The sequence below is a fragment of the Rhinolophus sinicus genome, linkage group LG02 (genome assembly GCF_036562045.2).
Source record: "Rhinolophus sinicus isolate RSC01 linkage group LG02, ASM3656204v1, whole genome shotgun sequence".
NCBI classification, from domain to species: Eukaryota; Metazoa; Chordata; class Mammalia; order Chiroptera; family Rhinolophidae; genus Rhinolophus; species Rhinolophus sinicus.
In genome coordinates, this window is record NC_133752.1 from 142,904,459 (window position 1) to 142,926,218 (window position 21,760).

Below are 21,760 nucleotides of genomic sequence, written 5' to 3' on the forward strand. Positions count from 1 at the left end.
AGCTCCATGTCCTAGTTCTACTTAACTCATTGCCCAACCCCTAAACATCACTCCCCATAGCATTACATCATAACTGTAGCAAGCTTTCTTTTTAAATCTTGTTTTTCCAACAATTAAAACTCTGGCTACAATTTATCTACTGCCCCAGTGTTAGTATTTGGGAATTCATTTCTAAATCGCCTTGTTGCTATGGCTAGGCATGCTATGTAAATATTTGGTTGGATTAGAAAGGAATCTGAAAGGCAAATTGGATGAGAATAAAGCCAGTCTATTCATCCTATGAATTATTGTCTCAATGTTGTTCAAATATTGAGAGAGAGTAAAAAAGTATATATATGTATATGAAATTTCATATATATATATATATATGAAATTTCGGGGGAAAGTAAACAATATGATCAGAATTTGAAAGTATTTTGGTAAAATTTCTGCCTTGATTTCTATTCATAAGGTGAAATAACAATGGGAGAAACAAAGAATAGCAATATATTTAATATTCTAACAACTCATGTTCCACAAATAAGTAAACTAGGGAATAGTATATAACATATAAACTAATAAAACCCAAATGTCTTGCACTATAAATTCTGACAATTAAGTTCACAAACTCATCCTAGAAAAGGTGCTACATACCTCATTGCTGAATATCACTATGGTCACCTTCGAAGTACGCCCTTTGGGAAGCTATGCACCAATGCCAGCAGGTAGTCCACCCTTCAAAGCAATTTTGGAACTCTTTTTCTGGAATGGCCATCAGAGCTGTCGTCATATTACCCTTGATATCCTGAATGTCATCAAAATGTCTTCCTTTCAATATTTCCTTTATCTTCGGGTAAAGAAATAAGTCATTGGGGTCCAATGAGGTGAGTAAGGAGGGTGCTCCAATACAGTTATTCGTTTACTGGCTAAAAACTCCCTCACAGACAGTGCCGTGTGAACTGGTGCATTGTCATGGTGCAAGAGCCATGAATTGGCAAAAAGTTCAGGTAGTTTAATTTTTTCACGCAGCATTTTCAGCACTTCCAAATAGTAAACTTGGTTAACTGTTTGTCCAGTTGGTACAAATTCATAATGAATAATCCCTCTGATATCATATCAAAAAATGTTAGCAATATCGTTTTTCTCTTAATTTGGATTGATGGAACTTTTTTGGTCATGGAGAATTAGCTGACCCATTGTGCACTTTGATGCTTTGTTTCAGGGTTATATTGGTACACTCATGTTTCATCACTAACGATAACATGGCCCAAAACATCAACTTGCCTCTCCAAAAGGTCTTGGCAAACTTTAACTCTCCTTTGCTTTCGTTCATCAGTGAGCTCTTTCGGGACCATTTTTGCATACACCTTTCTCATGCCAAGATTTTCAGGTAAGATTTTCCTGTTTCTCTTCAATGTTTATTTGGTCTGCTATGCTTCTCACAGTTAGCCAATGATTTTGACACATAATTCAACATATTTTTGCAATGTTTTTGTCAGTTCTGCTCGTTACTGGCTGCCCTGACCTCTCTTCATCAGTTACACGTTCTCTCCCCTCAGGAAAACGGTGAATCCATTTGTACACTGCCATTTTCTTCGTGGCATTATCCCCATAAACTTGGACTAACATGACCCTGATTTCACTTCCACTCTTGACAAGTTTAACAAGCAATTTAATGTTTGTTTGTTGCTCTAATTCAAGCTGAGATATTCTCGCGATGGCACCCAAAACACACAACAATAATGAACGCCACTCAGCAAGACACCGCCACACATCAACATGAACACAGCTATGACACTGATATACCAAAGTTATGAAACCTTACCGAGCTGTGTGTTTGTCCAGTGCTGCCCATGTAAGCACACGGTGGCAAGTTCACAAACTTAGTTGTCAAACTTCATATATATCCACAGCCTCATATTCCAGGTTCTCTGGCCCTGATTCATTCCCCAGCTATGCCATATCATCTCATATTTTTCACTTTTCTCATTCCCTACTTTCTTTTCCATATCAAAGTTGCCTAAGCTTTTTTATTTCTTTAAGGTTCAGCAAATATGTCATCACATCTGTAGTTTCAAGGATTCCTTCAGTAAGAATCAACTGCAGCTTCCTCTGTGCTCCTTCCCATAGAACTTGTTGTATGCCTGTATTTGAGGCATTTTCTTTCTGCTTCACTGTATGGCTATAATATTTTTGTGTGTGTATCTCCCCAATCTATTAGACTGTTGGAGGGCAGAGATGACATTTTATTCATTTCTGTAATCTTCCAATATTCAGCACAAATTCTTGCAGGTAGAAGGCTTGGGGGAGGAACCAACTTTCCTCCACCTTCAAGGTTCTTCTGGCTGGTGTAAAATAAAACAGACATGATATAGGTTAGCAAGAGAAGTTAACCGAATTTAATGCATACATATGTATGGAAACCCTGCATACATGAGAGAGTCAGAGACCCCACATGCAGGAGAGGTTCAGAGACAGAAAGGGGGTTTGGGATATATAAGATATTCTGAGCTAGGGAAGAGGTAATGTACCCTGTTGGAGGCTTCAAAGGATCATTGCAAGATAATAAGAGCAGATGGTTAGGAAATAGAAGTTTACCCTGCCCTATAGATAAGTCAAAAACAGATATCTCTTATGGGCAAGACCCCTAATTTAAATTCTTCCAGGTAGTTAAAGAGAGGGGAAGAAGTTTTCCTGAGCCTGAGGCTAAAGTTGCTAAAGGTAATCTCAAAGTAATCTGCATACCACAGAAGCATATCTTGGCTCTGGCTCCTTCTGAACCCCACAGAGGAAACCAATAATGTTTGCCAAGTGGAGGAAAGAGATAATAGTGTGCCTTTAGGCAAGAGACTAGTAGGACAGGCTGTTGGTGCTCACAAAATCCATGATCTGCATGACATTAGTTTCCCTGATTTTCTTACAGTCATTTTGGGGCTACCATGTTTCCCCCAAAATACAACCATGTCTTATATTAATTTTTGCTCCATTAGGGCTTATTTTCAGGGAATGTCTTAATTTTCTTTATGTACAACAATCTGCATTATTCAAATACAGTCATATCGTCTTCTTCTGGAACATCATCATAATGTACTAAACGCGTACTAAATGCATCCGTCTGGCTGAGATCTTAACTGGGGCTTAATTTCGGGGTAGGTCTCATTTTGGGGGAAACATAGTATGTGACTAGTTCTAATGGAGCATGAATGAAAGTGACGCATGCCATTTCTGGGTAAAGCGAATTAAGAGCCAGTGTACCTCTTTCATTCTTGCCTTTCCCAGCTCTAATAGCCGCATGTTTCAGATGGAATGGTTACAAAACGCAGTCACTAAAAGATAAAGAAAGGCTGCTTGACTTGCACTGGCTTTTGTGTGAGCCAGAAACCATTATTGTGTTAAGCCACCGAGATTTCAGGCTTTATTTGTCACAAGAACATAACCTAGTTTATTCTGACCAATACAAGATCTTACTTAATAAGATTATAAATCATAATGGCATAAAGACCCAATGAAACATTGAGCTTATGAGAATGCTGTAATGTGTTCTTAAGTAAAGGCTGAAAATATATATTCTTACAACACAAAACTGATATATAACAGCCTTTTTATGGAAAGACTGTGAGACTGAAGTAGGTATCTGTGTGTGTGTGTGTGTGTGTGTGTGTGTGTGTGTGTGTGTGGCGAGGGGGAGGTGGCAGGGGGGAAGGTAGAAGTTGGAAACTTCACACAATAGATTGGTTTTTACTAAGGACAAAAAAACCAATGTACCAATACTCCCCTCAGCCAGAGTGAAAACAAACGTGCACCTGCCACCCAATGGCAGCATACTGTGTCTGAGATTGTATCTGGCTAGCTGCTGTGAATATGATTGTTCTGACCTGGTTTCATAGAATGTACAAAATATGAGAGACATCCTTCCACTGCTTCTATATTTATATGTTGCGTACATCTATATAGGCTACTTTGGAAATATCTTCTATGGAAGTGAGAGGGTTCAGAATGACTCAGCCCAAGATGTGCCTCTGAAATATGTGGGTCATTTTGAACTAAAGGCAACTTTAGCAGCTGGCTCAGAAGTAACTTCTGTCTCTCCCTCAACTACCTAGAAGAACTCGAATTAGGGGTCTTGCCCATAATAAGAGGTTATCAGACATTACCTCTTTTGACCTATCTATCGGGCACAATAAACTTCTATTTACTAAATATCTGCTCTTTTTATCCACTTGCAATGATCCTTTGAAGCCCCCAAGGTACATCACCTCAGCTTTAACTCAGGATGTTTTATATACTCGTTTTCCCATTCAGTCTCTGCACCTCTCCTGCATGTGGGGTCTCTGACTCTCTCATGTATGTGGGGTTCCCATACACATGTATATAATAATTTTGGTCATTCTCTCTTGCTAATCTATCTCATGTCTATCTGATTATTAGATCATCCAGAAGAACCTTCGGAGTAGAGGAAAGTTTGTTCCTCCCCCACAGTTGGCACTGTGAGCAGGATAAATTCACTGGCTGGATCCCTACACTTCCCCACAAAGTTGCTGCACATGATGAGATCCTAGGGTGTCTGACACAGGCCAGCAGAAGATAAGGGTTCTGACCCCATTAGCACGTTGTCAGAACTTTATCTGCAGGATCTGGTGGGAGTGAGTGGTGAGAATCTTTTTCGCTATTCTAAATTTAGATTGGTAGGATAAATATTTGTGAAGCTAATCTCTTGGTTACTTGGTATGAGTACTCAGTGAGTTTAATGTTTCTCTGTGTCTGGGTTTTCCCTTTTTATCCTGTTGTATGTCCTGAGAGCTTCACCTTATGACCAGTGAGAATGTTTTCTCTCTGGCTTCTACCATCCCGAGTGTACACTTGCCAAGGTGCTCCTTGCTCTCTATCTGGCCATGAAAAGATCTCAAGGGATTTTTCTGTGTCTATCCCATTCCTTCCAGAAATGGTCTATTATCTCCTCCAGCTGGAGGATGGTCATGTATCTGGTGGACAGCCAAATCAGCTGTGGGTCCAAGCTTAGTGAATCTTAAGTCTTATCCTGTTAAAAGAGGGGGCAAAAAAGGGGTGCTGTAATGAATCATAGATTCCTAACTGGGCAAGTCATGGTGAGTAGTCATGCCCCAAGCCTGAAATTTCTTTAGCAAAAGGGTTTTAAGCAAGCCCTGCCCATGGTTCTTGTGCATCTAAGTTAACATGCTTTTGAAATGCCAGAAGTAGTATCTCTTGAAGATATGACCACCCTCCAGAGAACACATTATTTTCTGAACCATCCTGTAATTCAATCCCTGCCTTGCTTTCTCCCACCTTCATGGAATCTTCCTTCGTTCTCTCCTTAATTTAAAACCCATAAAAGAAGCTGCAAAACTGTTATTCTCTGGAGCATTTGAGATTTCGCTCCCCGGTGATTATCATCAATTTTGGCTCAAATAAACTCTTCTAAACATTCTGTCCAGGTTTGGATAATTTTTACATCAACAGAAGACAGGCCTTCCCCACTCTACCCCACCTCCCTTTCTGGGCTAGAATGGCTCAAAGGCTAGGTTCATGTGGGTCTCGTTACTGAAACATGATTTCTCCTGAAACATGGTTTTAGATTCTCACGGCATGATGACTACACTAAAGGCAGCCTGCTAACAACTACCTTTCCAAGAACCAGGTGGAAGCTCGCCTCCGCTCAGAAGTCACTCAGTGTCTCTTCTAGTGCATTCTAATGCTAGCTAGCAGGTCATAAGTTGGTATTAGTTTTCTGTTGCTGCTGTTAACAAATGATCACAAACTGAGTGGCCTCAAACAACGCACATTTATGAACTCTTAGTTCTGTATGTCAGAAGCCTGAGTGAATTTGACTGGTTCCTCTGCTCTGGGTCTCACAATCTGGGGGACGTTTTGTTTCCAAGCTCTTTCAGGTTGCTTGCAGAGTTCAAGCGCTTGCAGTTGTAAGACAGAAGTCCCCAGTTCCTTGGTGGTTTTCAGCTCGCGAAGGTCACTTCTATTCCTCATCACATTGCCCCTCCACCTTCAAAAAGCAACAGTTCCTGGAGTCTTTCTCCTGCTTCAAATCTCTCTGACTTCCTTTCCATGGCATCTCTTCTGCCTCGGGCTCCATAAAGTTCTCTGCTTTTAAGGGTTCATGTGATTAGATTGAACTCACCTGAATAATCTCTCTATTTTAAGGCTCATAACCTTACTTACATCTGCAAAGTCCCTTTGCCCTGTGACAAAATATTCACAGGAACCAGGGATTAGAGTGTGAATATATTTGGAAAGGAATTTTACCTAACACATAAGAGAAGAGGAATTAGATTCCACCTTTAGAGGGGGAATTGCAAGGATACATTTATGCAGGCATGTTGGATGAGAGATGTTGCAGCTATTTTGGGAAAACACAATCTGCCACACTTTCTTCCTTGGCTCTTTTTCTGTATCATTTCCTCCAATTGGATACCAGTAGAAAATTCCAATAAGTAAATGGACCTGTCTACAGTTTTCCTTTAGAAAATCAGGTCTGAAAAACAGGGAAAGAGCCAGGTGGTTTCCTATCTGTTTCTTGGGTTTTTTTGTTTTGTTTTGTCTCCTGCCTTTGAAAACTTTATACCATGTGGTACCATGTGGTAGACACAGTGCCTCTTAGATTCCACATGCACCCCAGGTGTAGAGTATGGGTGGCAGGTAGCCTCCACATGTCAACAACTTCACATTCTGCCTTAGCTGCAGGACATCACATTTTCTGATGTCACCTCCTTCTTTTGGGTAGCCTGCATCTGGTGACTGAGTGTGGCAGATGTATAAAACCCAGTCATTTAGGTCCAACGTGAGATATGCTGGTGGGCCACACTTGTTCCAGACATCTGCTGGTTTAAGTCACCGTTCGATTTCCTTTTCTGCCCAATCCTGCTGACTCCCCTTTCCCTTCTTAGGAGTTGATTTTTAATAAATACGTGGCACCCCAAACTTCTCAAAACCTGTTTTTAGGTAATCCAACCTTTGGAACTTGGTACCAGGAGGGGTCTGAGAAAGCAGGGGTAACTATAGGCACATAGAGCTACATTGTTTATCACTGGGCTGGCAGTGAGGACCCCATCACAAATAGCTTCTGAAACAACATGGTAGTTCATTTGTTAAAACTTTTCAGCAGTGTTGGGGGGCATATGGGAGATATGCTAATGAGAGCAAAGTATCAGATTGTTTAGATATGTGGAGTAAACAGTATCGATAAGGATAAAGGACTATACCCCAAAGCAGTTACAAGATTTGGCAAGTAGGGCTGGGTGAATATTTGTGTGACTGGATTCTGAAGGTGCTTAATCAAGGAAGTTAAAATGTAAAATTAGATAGGACAGAGTTGATTGACTTGGCAGTTGCAATATTGTGATTTATAAGAAACACATATATTTTTGGTCATTCAGATGACCATATGTATTTGATCTCCATCCACAGTTCCTGGTTCATAGCTCCCAACACCCTCGGAATTTCCTGTGTGATAAAAGCAGGGAGCATCTTTTCTTATAATATTTGGTCTTTTGACCTGAGTTCCTAAAAATGCTTCAGAGCCATAAGTTATTCAGAACAAGCCCTTTCCACCACAACTGTGTTTACGTCAGTGAGGTGACTTTTTTGAAAAGCACCTAAGGACTGATGTTGGCTGCCATGGGAACCAGCCAGGAACAGAGGGTTGGAAATTCCAGTCCCAGCCCGATTTCTGGGCAGGAGAGAGGAGCAGGAGGTTGAATCAATCACCAATGGCTAACGAGTTCATCAATCATGCCTACGTAATGAAGCCTCCATAAAAACCCAAAAGAACAGGGTTCAGAGAGCGAGAGCTTCCAGATTGGAGAACCAGAACACTTCCACGGGCCTCCTTGCTGGGCCCCAAGCTCCATGAGGACAGAAACTCCTTTGTTCAGGACTTCACTCTGTGCATCTTTTCATCTGGCTATTAATTCATATTCTTTAATATCCTGAAGGGAACCAAAGTTTTGCCACCCCCAAAGTGTGCTTATTGGGATATTGATTTTAAGCTGGGTTGTTAAAAACAAAAGACTCAGAAAGAACCTTTGATCCTCCCCTTTCCTGCCTAAGAGATTAAAATGGAAAGGCCTCCTCTAGGAGGGGATCTTACATAGTCTCCTTAGCGTTAGAAGGATCCAAGCAGGGACCTGTTAGCTAGAGTCCCACCTTCATCCCATGGTTTCTGGGTGGCCTAGCAGGAATTTGTTTATAATGGCATTCTGCTGTGTCTTGGCTACCTGTAAACTTTCCCCTTTGAAATCCCAGATCCCTGCCTCCCTCCCTTTCACCTTTGTCTGAAATGGCATATAAACCTCAACTACCCAATGCCTCTTTGGAGTTTTCATATGCTTATGGACCCCTGAATGTTCGTTCATATCATAAACTTCGGGTATTTTTTTTCCCTCTTAATCTGTCTCTGTTAATTTGATTTTTAGCCTAGTAGAAGAACTTAGAAGGTGGGAAGAAAATTATTCCTTTTTAGTTCCCACAATCCTTTGTAATAAATCAGTAATTTAGTGAGCAAACAGATTTCCTGAGTTCTGTTAGCCATTCTAGCAAATTAATCAAACCCAAGGAGAGGGTCATGAGAAACTCATCAGTTGGTCAGAAGCATGGGTAACAAGCTGGGGTCTCACCGTACAGAGCCCACAAGTGTCAGAACTGAGTTGAATTCTCGGAACCTCTGCTGGTGTCTGAGAATTGCTTGTTGGTGTGGGGAAGCCTCCACACACACACACACACACACACACACACACACACACTGGAATTGGGTACAGGAACCAAAAAAGCAGTGCTTTCTCAAGATACAGGAGTTAACACACTAGCAACCATTGCAGGACATGGTGTGAACCCTCTATTAGAAAGGCTCCTAGAAAAATGGAAAAGCAATAGCCCATAATGAATGTATTAGTCAGGGTTCTCCAGAGAAGCAGCATCAATAGGAAATTTTATATATATGGAGGGAGGGAGGTAAGGAAGGAAGAAGGGAGGGAGGGAGGGAAGGAGGGAGAGAAAGAGAGAGAGAAAGTGAGAGAGAAATTGAGAGAGAGAGAGATTGGGATTTATTTAAGGACTCTTCTGATTTAAATATTTATGACATCTAAAAAGTATCTCTCTCCACAAAGACATGTAGACTGGTGTTTGATTGAACTGTCTCTTACACCCTAGACAGGTTGATACTTAAAATTAAGCATCACACTAAGCAAAGTTGGAATGCCAGAATTTCCATGGCAGATGATTGAAGAAAAGCAGTAAAAGGCTCAGGGAACTGAGTATGCAGGAATGTATATATTGTGCATGACCAACACACTTCCCAGATGATTCTTTTCTACCGGGAGCATTTACAGCACAGCATTTAATAATGTCATAAGGAATGTGCTGGTGAGAGGGGCACCAGGACCACTAGAATGTTCCATGGTCACTCCCCTTTGCAGTTCAGGCAAGGCTGCTACCTAACCAGGCTCACTGTTAACAATGGGGTGAATCAGGCCTCAAAACAACATGGTGTGGCGTCCTAGAGGGGCCCATCCAGAGTGCTTTGAGATGACTAACAGAACATGACATACCAAGGGGTATAATAGATGGACAGCTGACAGGGCACTACTCATTTTGAATCAGCAGGAGAAATCAAAGTTGAATCATTGGGAGAGCAGGCAGTCACGCCATTGAAAAATAATAATAAAAATCACAACATTGGCCCTGGTTTTAGATCTGAGCCAGTTTTTAGAACTGGGACACTTCGATTATAGAGTTCCTAAGGAAAACAACCTTGCCCCACCATGACAATTATACTTGAATACATCCCCTGGTCTTTCCCCAAAGGATGCTACAGCCATTTCACTGGGAAAAGGGGAAACCAGATAGTATGAAGAATGTATGAGTGGACACTGTCACCTAAAGATCCAAAGTATCATCACGCCCCTTCTAAGCATTTGAGCATATGGGTTCCAGAAAATAAATGGAGCACTGCCAGGGTCCAGCTGACAGTGGCTTCACTGCATCAGTGTGGAACAGGGCCCGGTTAGGAGCCCCACAAAAGAGGCCTTGCGGTGTCCCTGGCCTCACCTCTCCCTGCCCTAGAGCTTAACAATTGATCAACCTCCTTCCTGTGCTTTGAACTTGAAATGTTCCCTGTCCCAGTTCCTGAACTTAGGATGTCCCCTGTCCCAGTTCCCTGTTGTAGATAATTACCCTGAAACTTATGCTTGCCGATTACAATCTTTATGGCCTAGCATTCTTTCCAGGTTACTGCCATCACTGCTCCTGCGTTGGTGACCACACTAGAGAGCCACATTGCCAGAGGGAAGGCTCCATGCAGACCCCTCAGAACCATCACATAGCCTCTGGTGGAAGGCCCAGATTTTCCTTTAAATACCCCACACAAGACTGAGAATGTTAAGGCAGATTTGAAGGTGTCAACCTGCTGCCTTCTCAGACCACCAGTGCTCTGATAATAAACACTTATTCTATGACCCATTCCTGTGTCAGTCTATTGGCTGAGCTGCGTGGGCAGACTTGTTTGGCCTCCGGTTTCAAATGGACCCATTCAGTGGTCATTTCCCATCTAGGATTTAAACACTGGATAGTTGAAGCAGCTCCCATATTGCATCCTTGGTGTTTGAGGTAAAAGTTTATTGTAGTGGGAAAAGTCAGCTGGAGGCCCTAGAAACTGATTGATTGGGTAAATAAATTTATTTCTATGCTATTCAGAAAAGATGATGAAAAACAGTTCACATTCATATGGAATGGACAACCATATACATTTAGACTTTGTTCTAAGGCTGTGCAAACTCTCTTGCCCTCTCTCATAATGCAGTATGAAGAGATCTGACTATCTGGATATCCAACAGAACATCAGATTGACCCATTACACTGATTGCATTATATTTATCAGGTGGAATAAGCAAGCGATAGAAAGCACACTGGAGTTCTTGACGGGACACATTACTCCAGTGGGAGGGAGATAAAACACAGTGAAGCTCAGGAACCCTCCTTTTCTGTAAAATTTATAAGGGTCTAATGTTCCACAGTGAGCCAGGATGTCCCATGCAAAGGAAAGATAAATTATACATCTCACCTCCCACCATGAAAAGGGAAGCATGCCATCTGTTTGCTTCTTTTGGTTTTGGAAGCAGCATATTTTTATACCTATAGAAATCACTCAGGCCCAGAGACTGAGACATTGAAAAGCTGTTGTCTTTGAGTTGGGCCCAGGTACAGAAAGGTCTTTTTGAAAAACACAATTCAATAATCTCTATTGTGTTGGTGGTATTAGTGGTGGGAAAAAAGTATACATTACATGAAGTTTGTGGCAAACGCCAGTGAGAGAATCCCATTGAAAATCCCTGGGGTTCTGGAGCAAGACCATGTCATCTGTACATAAATTCAGGGGCCATGAGGCAGATACTGAAACTTTGCGCTTCTGTCCCCATAATGCTGTGCTGTACTGTATTAGAGGTCCTGACCCCCTGAAAGGACTCCCTTTTTCCAGAGGCTACAGCCAAGTTCCTACTGAATGATAACCTACGGTTACTGCCTGGCTACTTTGGCTGCCTTATCTCCAGGGACCAACAGGAATGAAGAGGAATCAGTTTCTTGGCAGGAGTAATTGACTTTGATCATCAGAGGGAAATAAGGCTGCTGACACTCAACAGAAGCAGGAAGGAATACATGTGGGACTCAGGTGATTCACATAGGCATCTACTGATAACCCCTCACCTAATTGTGACATATATAGGAATCCCAACCCCAGGCTGAAAAGGGCATGGTGACCAGGGACTGAGGCCTGTTGACAATGAGGGTCTGGTTCACACCACCAGGTAAGTCACTGATGTCAGCAGAGGGGTAGTTGAGAGTGAGGTAACCTAGAATGCATACTGCAGACAGAAGATTACACCTGAGTATTAATGGTGGCACCAAGCACAACTGTTGTGGCAGGAGCTGTCATTTGTCTCACTAACCTCCCACTTCTAAGAGTCTCCTCTGGAAGAGAGACCCAACAGAGTCCTGCTCCACCAAGAGTTACTCCTGCAACATACACGGAGAAGTAGATGGCAGTGGTGCCAAGGGTGACCTGTGATAGCTACAAAGATGTACCATCCAGAAACCCTTCAGAGAACCACTTGCTGAAGGGAGTGTCCTCAGCAGACAGCCTCCTTCAGAGGTGGCCTCCGCGACAGCAAACTGCTTCACCTGCACCTGGTAACTGAGCAAGGCAAGAGTGGAAGGCCTGGCCATTTTACCCCATCACTTTAGGTGACCTGGGATGGATGTACATGCCTGTTTACTGTCATAGCTGGTAAAGGGAGGGTCAGTAGAGGCCATAGGGGTCACCTGATTTCTCTCTGGAGCTCCATGATAAATTGGCCAAGACTTTGTTGGGTCCACATCACAGGTGGATTTCTTCCTCTGCCCAATCTTGCTTATTCCCCTTTCCCTTCTCTAATAAACACCTTGCCCACAAAATGCACTGTCAGTGTGTGCTTCTGGAAAACCTGACCTGTGACCTACCAGTTTAGAAATGCAAACCAGGTACTATCTCTCTCTGCCTTCAGGTTCCACATTAAAGACACAAAACTATGTGAAATTCCTGCAGATAAAGAATACATGCTATCACTAAGCCAGCAATAAAATAAATAAAATTAATATGCAATTTCCCATCTCCTTCCTCTTTTAAACCCTGGTTAACTCCTATACTACATGCTGTGATTTAAAATTGTTGTGGATTAAATCACATGTGTGGTTTTTTTTCCACTTCTTTTAGCATACTCACCTTTCTAAGTGAATCATGCTTGTTTTTAATATTTTTTATTCAAGTTTAGTGAGGTATAATTTGCTTCCAGGAAAATTTACCCTTTTTAAGTAAACAGTCTTATAAGTTTTGACAAATGAGTACGTCCTGTAACTTCCACCAGAACCAAGTAGTCAATCCACTCCTTCCACTCCCAGCCCTTGGCAACCACTGATTTAGCTTGCTGTTTTATACTTTTTAACTGCTCTCTTTTTTTTTTTTACACTGCAACTTTTTTCTTTCTCTTGACATTTCATCCTCCTTCACAATCATGGCTGGAATTTTAGCCTGACTCCAATTTAGTGACATCAGGCAGCCCCTCAGGAAATGGCTCACTTGCTTCTTCTGGAACATCTTATATTCACCTGAGGAGAATTTCCGCTGCTGCGTGACATGATGTGTTAATCCAGCTTTCACATTACCTGGCTCTGGGGCTTTACCTTCTGCCTTTTCCAATCAGTCAAGCTAGCTCCCTCCTTCTCAGAGTTCATTGCTTTAAGGTTCTCTTCTCAGATTCCCCACTTGAACTGAGTAATCACATAGAGGCTCCAGGACTCATGAAATCAAATGAATTTATGTTTCAACTCTAGTAACTCTGAGTATATCACCTACTTTCTCCCTATAAGTTTTAGATTTAAATGGCTTACTGCTTCATTAAATTGTAAGACCATTTAATGGGAAATACCTTTACTGCTAGAACTTGAACTAAAAAATCATAAAGGATAAAAAGTTTATTTTTAGCTACAGAAACTAATCCTAATTCAAGCCTTCATCAAGCTACACCTGGATGATTGAAATACTCTTTGAAATGATTTCCTACTGCTAATCTTTTTCCACCTTCAGCGTTTCATCCTTTGCAAGATTATCAGTATTATCTTTGTTCCTGTTAAAATCTTCCAAAAAATGTGAAGGATTATTAGAAGGTGAAGGCAAAAGAGTCCCATGTATGGCATTTAAAATGATATGCAGATTAATTTAAAGTAATGCCTCTATTTCCCACCCAATGTAATATACTAGCTTTTATTTTGGGAAGTCCCTTCAAGAAACAATATAGACATATAATGTGTGCATTTCCACTATAGCAACAATCTGTAGTTCATATAATACTTTCCTATGAAGCCAGAAGTAAATATAATAGGAGAGTATAATTTGAAATTTAAGGAAATCATATGTTCTTGTACCTTTCCATCATCTGAGAAAAGAAATACAAGTATGCAATATTATTTGCCTTTGTGGATGAAAAGGGGGTTCTATGGAAAGTAACCTCACAGGGTGATCTGATCATGAATTTCTAACTGGGTAGGTCATGGTGGGTAGTCATGCTCGCGACATATACCTTCTTTAGTAAAAGGCTTATCTTTGCCATAAGCAGCCCTGTCCATTGTTTCGGTGCATCTAGGTTAACACACATTTGAAATGCCACTGTGAGCCCTCTCCTTCTAAAATGTGACCACCCTCAAGAGAGCACATAATCTTAACTATCCTGTAGTACAATCCCCTCCTTGCTTTCTCCCATCTTCACGTAATCTTCCTTATGTTCCCTCCTTAATTTCAAATGAAGAAAAGAAGCTGCAAAACTGTTATTCTCTGGGAACATTTGAGATCTTGCTCTCCGGAAAAAGTCATCAGTTTTGTCTCAAGTAAACTCATAAAAATTCTCTGTAGGTTTGGATGTTTCTTACATCGACACCTTATTGAGTCATAAGATCTTTCATTAAGGATTTTCACATAAGAATCCAAGGAGGGCAACCTACAATGTCTAAAAATCAGGGTTGGATGAAGAGCTTGGATTTAAGAGCTTGGATCCAAGCTCTGCTACCATTTCTTAGAAACCATAAGGTTTTCTTGTTTCCATTTAGAATAATAAACAGCTCATGAACCCATTTGTTCTCAGTTCCAATTGATTTAATTTGAATAATCATGCTTAACATTTCTTATTTTCATTTCCTAAATTACAAATATAGTTAGCCTTAATCTTGAGTTTTAATTTATTATTCATTTTTCAGATGGACATATTATAATAATCTGGATAAATTTTTAAACAAAGCTGTCCCTATGTTTCTTCTATCTGATATCATCTCATGAACGTTGTTTTTAAATGCACAAGGAAAAACTACATGGTAATAACTGATACCTGTCCCCTTACAAGTTAAAACTGGAATGGATGATTAGTCAATATACTCGAAAGTAGAAATATTTGCTTACAATTATATTTTAAGATACTTCTCCTATAATTTTAAATAGGTAAGTTATTTTCTGTGCTTTTTACCAGCCAGATCCGTATGGAATTTCAAAAACAGAATCACTAATACAATAAACATCTATTGAGCACTTTTTTATGTGTAACAAAAAATGGAAATAATATACATATCACGAGTGCTTACTGCATATCAGAAACTATGTTAAAAATTTATGTACATTACCTATCTAATCAAAACAAACACAAGAGGAAGATTTTTCACTCCATTTTTCAGTTAAGGAGGCTGAAGCATATACATTTTAGGAACTGTGCTCAAGTCACACAGTAAACCAGTAACATCCAGTCTAGTGGAGTCTGTCTGATTCTAGGGTTTGTGCTGTTATTACTCAATATGCTATAGAGCTTTGCTCTTTTAGGCTGTACGTAAAAAGATGAGTGAGAAGTGGTCCTTGCCTCAGAGAACTTACCACCTACTAGATAATCTAGTTAGAACATTTATATAAGTAATTATAAGTCAAGGTGGAAGAAATAACCATCACAGAATTCCAGATCAAGCAGTTTGGCAATTCAGGCTAGAGTGGATAACAAGTTCTTGTGGGTGAAGGAACCAAGAATGGCTTTTTATGAGAGAGAAAGGCAGCAGGGTATAGTGATTAAAAGCATGAACTCCTTGGATTCAAATCCAAGCTCTGCTACTTATTAGTTGTATGATCTTGGGCATCCCTTTGGGACTCAATTTCTTCATCTATAAAACGTAGATAATAATAATTGTTTTACAGGGCTATTGTGAAAATTGAAAGAGCCAATATTCATAAAGCAGGTATAATCATGCCTGACACATGCTGAGTACTATTTGTCTATTTGTTTAAAAACAAAACAACAAAAAACCCAAAACAAAACATTTTGAACAGGACCTTAAAAGACACGAGTAAAAATGCCTTTTAACATGGAGAAAAATTTGATAAGAAGAGGTAAAGATTAGCGTTTTTTTTTTGTTTTGTTTTGTTTTTTTGTGGACTTAGATGCTCTAAGTCACTATGGAAGTTATTATGATTTAAATTTTAAAATGAAAATGCTGTGACTCAGAGAGGTAATATCTGCACCCAATTCATAGCACACATGTGACAAAACCAGTTCTAATTCATACCATATAGTGATTCACAAAACTAACTCTGAAGTTCCCTGTATCTACCAGGCCTGTAACCGAGACCATTTCTTTCTTCACCTTGACCAGTCACAATGTCCTGTCATTTGTACCTCCATAATCTTTCCTGAATCCACCTTCTCTTCTCATTTCCAACTGTCCCACTGTCTTTGTTTTCTTAAAGATTGCCACGCTCTACTCCCTTTAAATTATCCCTATAATCTCTCTCTCACACACACTCACTCTCCCTCTTAATACCCACAATTTCACTTTCATTTGAAAGAAAAGATTTGAATCTGTCACTTCACCCATCATATATGCAAAAGCCTCACAATACCAACAGAATACAATCCACATTAAAAACAAAAACATCTGTGTCTAATCCTTCACAGAATGACTCTGATTCTCCGAGGCAAATCATTCCACTTTGCACATGCTTGGCAGTCTGATATATCTGGTGTACTCTCTGTCTGCTGTTTAGTCAACCCCTAACCTTGACTGTTTTCATAACATGATGTAATCGACTTTCCTAATAGCCTCAGAATTCTGGAAAAAACACTGAATACATCCATGAAAAACCTCCCACAAAAATGAACAACATGGACACAGTAGCCAGAGTCTCACAGCTTAGTGAAAAGACTAGAAAGTATAAGGAGGTTTCTTAAGGAGAATTGTGAAAGTAGAGGACTTTTGTTGACCCTTCCCTGACCTTTTAATGGAACACTGTGAGAGTTGTGGGGAGTACCTTTGAGAGGGTTTGATATGGGTTCTCAAATATTTAGAAATATATGTGAACTCAGAAACATAGAAATCCATGCCTCCTTCTTGCCTGCAGGAATCTGAAGACTGGAGTTGGTGAAGAAACTTGAACAGCAGGGGAGAGAGAGAGAGAGAGAGAGAGAGAGAGAGAGAGAGAGAGAGAGCTAATTTCTGAAGCTGTCCATCTGCCATTTGGTAAAGCAAAGATACAGAAGACGCTACAAGGCAATCAGATGGCAGGGAGTGCACCTGGGCTTGAGTTGCCTCACAGGGATAGACTTCAGAAGCTCTATGATGTACCTCCAGGGGATGGAAGCTGACGAAAGGTAGCAAGAGGTCAGCTTGTGCATTTGCCCATGTCTGGAAATTGAGAAAGTTTACTTAGGGCTGGATAAAACAGCACTATCAAGTAAGACTTTTACCTACTTCATCCAATCCCTGCTCTGCCCCTGGCAGGACAACCGGCAGAGAGAGGGGTAAGTGAAGGAAGATCAGATCAGTTACTTCTTCACCAGAGCAAGGCCCCAGGAAAAAAGATAGGCCTAAATTGAAGGAAGAGAAAAAGCTTGAACTTGAATGAAACGAAAACTTAGTGTTCTATTTTCCATAAGGAAGCCAAAGGATTTAAAAAAATTTAAAAAGTAATATAAATTTATATATATATATATATATATATATATATATATATGTGTGTGTGTGTGTGTGTGTATAGATAGGTAGATAGATATCTATATCTATATCTATATCTATATCTATATATATAAAATCAGGTTATACACTACCCTGCATAAATCTCTTCATCGCTTGCATTTCACTTAGAATACTACTTAAAAATAAAAAAAGACAAACAACAACAAAAACTGTTACTATGTCTTTTGCAGAGATTGTTAATTCCCTACTCAATATTTATTCTTTCCATTTTCCTTAATAACAGAACCCCTATTTTATTTGGTGAGGTGGCAATATGCTCAGCTAAACACTAATTTTCCTCCTGTCATGTATGCCCTACTCTTCCTCAACTACCTCTATCCTTTCTTGCAATATGACTTGCAAAGTGACACAATATGACTAAATTCCTGCCAATGAAATGTAAATGTAAGTTTTTCAGTCTGAGTCTTCGGTGAAGGTTCCTTAATAGGGTATAGACCTTAACAGGGTATAGAGCTTTTTCATTGCCTGATTCTTCCTTTGTTTTCCTTGGGATGTAGATAGGATACATGGGGCTTAAGAAGTCATTTTGAACCATGAGATGAGATGAGGATAAGTCATAACCTTGGAATGTTGAGACACAAAGATAGTAGATAACTGTATGGGATCAGGCCAGGATTTCCTACCTCTGTGCCTTTTTTTTTTTTTTTTTTCCTATGAGAGGAAATTAAACCTATATCTGTTTTATAAGCTCTTACTGTTTCTGACATGGGAAACTAGCAGCCAGGTGCAATTCCTAATTGATGCCATGATCCTACCCTACCTAGTTAGAGAAGTAAAATAATAATATATCACCAACCTGGGACACTTCTCAGAGTGGAAACGGCAACGTCATTTACAAATTACTATTTTTAATTACTACTTATCTTAAACTCGGACTATTCTAGGCAACTGGAATACACAGTCAGCCTATTTATAAAGCCCTATGTGATCTACCCAGCTTTACTTCTTGCCACCTCCCCATGCATGGTCCACATCATTAATTACCTTTCATGTCTTGTCCCTATCAAGTATTTTTCCATCCTGAATCTGTGCTGCCCCCTCCTCTAGTTTGCTTCCCTTATCCTCCTGCCAACTCATCAATCAGATCTCAGCTCAAATATCGTTTCCTTAGGGATCCAGACTAGGCTAATTCTCCCTGTTCTACACCATGTTATCTTTCCTACATAGTGTTTGTAGCAGTTATCATATAAAATTATACATTGCATGGCAATTTGATTAAAATCTGCCTTCTCCTAGATATCAGGTTCATGAAGATACTGATGGTGTCTGTCATTTTTTAATTTTTGTTTCATCCTCAGTAATTAACACAAAGACTGACCGACACAAATACCTTGAGGTATTTGAAGGGAACAAAAATTTTGCCACCCTGAAACTGCTTTTTGGGATCTTGACTTTAAGTTGTTTATTAAGAAACCAGATTCGGAATGTACCTTTGAGCCCCACCCTCCTTTGCCTGCCCAAGAGATTCAGACAGAAAAACCTGCTTTAAGAAGGGGACCTGGGTGCTTTCACTTTGTGAGGACACAAAGAAAAGCTGGCCCAAAGAGTACCTTCACTAGAACTCAACAAGGCTGGCATCGGGACGTCCAGCCTTCAGAACTGTGAGAAATAAGTTCTGTCATTTATAAGGTAAAAAAAAAAAAAAAAAAAAAGAAGAAGAAGAAGAAGAAGGAGAAGAAGTGGGCCTGGGCTTAATCGCCTTAAGAATTTCCACCCTCATATTAGTCAGGAAGACTCCAAGCCTGTTAGCTAGATACCCGCTGTATCCCATTGTTTCTGAGTTGCCCTGCAAGAATTTTCCTGTCATGTATGCCCTACTCTTCCTCAACCACCTCTAAATCTCCCACTTTCACTTCTGAAATCTAAGACCCCATTCCCTCCCTTTTTCCTTTGTCTAAAATGTCTTATATACCCAAAGTTGCCTTTGGAATTTTCATGCTTATGTGAATTCTCCACGTGCATGTATTAAAATTTGGATTTTCTCCTGTTAATCTGTCTCTGCTAATTTGATTATTAGGCCAGCTAGAAGAACTTAGAAAGTGGGAGGGAAAATATTAATTTTGTTTTAGCCCACATAATATTTTAAAAATCGTATGTGGCATCTTTCGCTTCCCTGAAATAGTATAGTCGCTCATATTTTCCTAATGTTATTGAAATAGCCCATTTCATTATGTAAATCCATGTTTCCATCTCTTCCTCGTTCTCTGTTTGTCCTTGGTAGTAAGAGATGCAGGTAAAAGACTCAAGAATGCTTCATTACTAGTTTCCGGTAAACAGGGTAAACACCAGATGCTTCACATGATTGATCTATATTTGAAATGTGAATAATATCTAATAAAGATTAAAGCAGGAATTTTTAAAATAACTCTATAACACATTGACAATAAAATAGATGTTGAATTTACTAAAAAGTTCAGTTAAATGCATAAAATAACAGTTTTATTTAAGGAAACTATGTATAACTATGATTGGTTTTTGGCAACCAATTTCTTTTCCATGTGGAATTTATAACAGCTCACTAACTTACAAACAGATTCTGTGTTTGTTTTGTCTTTTTTGTTTTTTATTTTATTTGTTTCTTGGTCTTCACTTATATTCTTAAGTCTCAATTTTTTATTTTTGTTTATCTTTTTATCTCTGTAGACCATTATCTTTGGTAATACTTCTGTCTTTTGCTATGTATTTTCCAGAAGACTGAGATATTCTAATCAAATAGCTCAAGGTCCATTCATTTCCATTACACAAAGGTTTTTCAGGCCTTACTATAAATTCTTATATATTAACTTTAATCGTATATTTTACCTTTCTTTCTACTCATGCTTCTGTTTGTCTCCTTGTTCAATCACTGATTTCCTTCCTCTCTGCTTATGCTGCTGGTTTTCATAATCTTTTGGATTTGGGGTTTTTTCCCTCAACTAATTTGCTGGTCCACCTTTAGTGATTGCTTATCACTAGAATAGCAGGAAGAACTACTTATCTAACAGAAGAATCAAAAGATATCTCTTGTGGTATGTTCTATGCATTTCATCTTTAAAACAGGGATGCCTAACATTTTTGGTGTCGTGAATCATGTGTTGATCTCTCAAGGCCTATGGAGTCCTTCTTTCTCAGATTTAAAAGAATAAAATGAACTGCAGATGATTATCAAGAGAAATGCATTCTTTTGGAATATGTTTACCAAAATATTTAAACTTATCATACAGTAACATACTCACGTGTTTATTAATATATTACATAGAATGGTATAACATGAATCTAATAATTGCCATATCCCAAAGTAGTTATGGGCTTAGGGATATTTCAAAATGTCTGCAATAATTCATATCTGATATAAATAAATCTATGATTTTATTAGTGTCAAAGTTACAGGTACTACTGTGGTTTATGGTTTAAAGACAACAATTACTTTAGTCAGAGGTTAATGAAAATTGAGTACATGTGTTTAATCCAAGTTTACTGACCCATAAATTCTGTCCATGGATCCTGTGGGGATCTAAGGATCCTAGACTAATAATTCCTGCTTTAAACCATGCTCAGTCTATAGCAAGCAGCCATGAAAAAAAAAAAAAATGCATTCATGCCATAAACATTTATTGTGTTTTATAATACTCATTCTAGGGATTGAAGCCAATAACTGGTTCTTAAAGAATTTGTATTATGATGAAGATAGGTAAACAAAGTATAAAACGAGAAAGAAAACTAGGTTGTTACATGCTGCATTAAAAATTCTCTTAAGTGTCAAGTGGAAGAATTATGGAGTAGTAGAGAATATTAAACAGGCAACTATATTATAGGGTCAGACTTGCTTTTTAAGAAGGGAACTTTGGCAGCATTATAGAGAACAAAATTATTTGGAGACTGCTGACGATAATCACAAATTATGATGGTGCAGTTGCTGCTGCTACTGATGATGATGGTAATCTGTGTGTGTGCGGAGGAGAAGGTTGACAGTGTAGGACAATTAGGAGCTAAGAAAATTCTCAAGATTTCTACTTGGATGACTACATACTAGTTATGCTGTTTGCCAAAATTAAGCATATAAGAAATTCTGATTTAACATAAAAGTTATGCATTCCATTTTGAAAACAGAAAAGTAAGGCATTGGTTACAAATGTCCAGCAGGCAATTGGAACAACAGAAAGAAATAGGACGGTGTTTGGGAATCAGT